This window comes from Aedes aegypti, chromosome 3 (genome assembly GCF_002204515.2).
Source record: "Aedes aegypti strain LVP_AGWG chromosome 3, AaegL5.0 Primary Assembly, whole genome shotgun sequence".
NCBI classification, from domain to species: domain Eukaryota; kingdom Metazoa; phylum Arthropoda; class Insecta; order Diptera; family Culicidae; genus Aedes; species Aedes aegypti.
In genome coordinates, this window is record NC_035109.1 from 127,929,095 (window position 1) to 127,930,462 (window position 1,368).

Here is a 1,368-nt window from a genome sequence, read left to right on the forward strand (position 1 = left end):
CAATATTTTAATTCCTTAAGATATAATACAACATAGAATTAAGCAAACGTGTAGTCTACTATTGATTGACGAAATAAATAAATAAAACTAAAATAAAAAACCGAAGGCACTGGTCCTAACAAGGATCGTAAAGGGATCAGTAGTAGAAAAAATAGTACTGAAGAGTACTGTTTTAGTAGCACTGAAAAATACCGTTTTTAATTTTAGCACTGAAAAGTACCGTTTTTGTAGCATTGAAAAGTACTATTTTATTGCTTTAGGTAGTTTTTGAGAAAACTTCCAAGAGCAGAGAGAATTCGTGTACGCACAGCACGAAGGTACGATACGCACTGATCCAAACCAATTCATGTTGAACGGTTTGAGTGGAGTCAAACAGCCAACAGTCACAGTCGATCAGACGGCCACTCTTCGAGATAGTTTTGTAATCGGTAACAATCTGGAAGACGAGTTTTGGCGCTGATGGGTATTGGAGTATTTACTAATGCTAGCAAGAAGAACAAAGTGATTCGAGAACGTAAAGCCATTGAAGCCGGACGATCTGGTCGTGATAATTTACGAGAAGGTTCGGAACAGTTGGGAACGATGATGAATCTTGGAAGTTTTTCCCGACAAAACAGGCCAGGTACGACGTGCGATAGTGCAGACGAGGAATCGTCGCTAGACCGGCAGTTAAATTGGCAGTTCTGGACGTTGTCGGTGACGGTAGGAAGTCCGATGAAGTCACTTCAGAACCAGAAGTGGTTCACGGGGCGGGGAATATTACCGGCAACACTGTTGACCGTGAAATCAAGGTGAATCCACTGTCCGATCCCTCGCGACTGAGCAGATTCCGCCAAGAGGAATGACAGATCACGGCGTACGTCAGCCACAACGGATCACACTGTTACTACAAAATATTCTATACATAGTTAGTCAGCGGTTTTGTACAGTGGATCAAAGATTATAGTGCACATTTGTCGATCATTATTTAGTAAGTTAAAAGAGAGTGAAATTAGTTGAATTCCTTTATTTCTTTATATTGATATTGTAGAGTTTTACTAGCAGTTCCTAATACAGTACATACAGTTGAACCGCGTTAAATTTAAGAAGTTTTGAATTGAAGGTTTGCCCGATTCGAAGAATGTTCTAGTGAATAACCGAGCACTTTGTTGTTAGCACGGCAGTGTTGCTAATTCACAGATTAGAAGTGTGTGTGTCACTGTGTATACAATCCACCTCCCACTGACCGGCAGTGCTTTTATGGAAGAAAATTGTATGCATGTATTTTTGATACCCTTCGATATCTTTATATCTGCAGACAATTTTAGCCCGGGAGATGAAAGGTGATAGCTCTACTGAAATTCCAACGACCCATTTCAAGAATGGCAG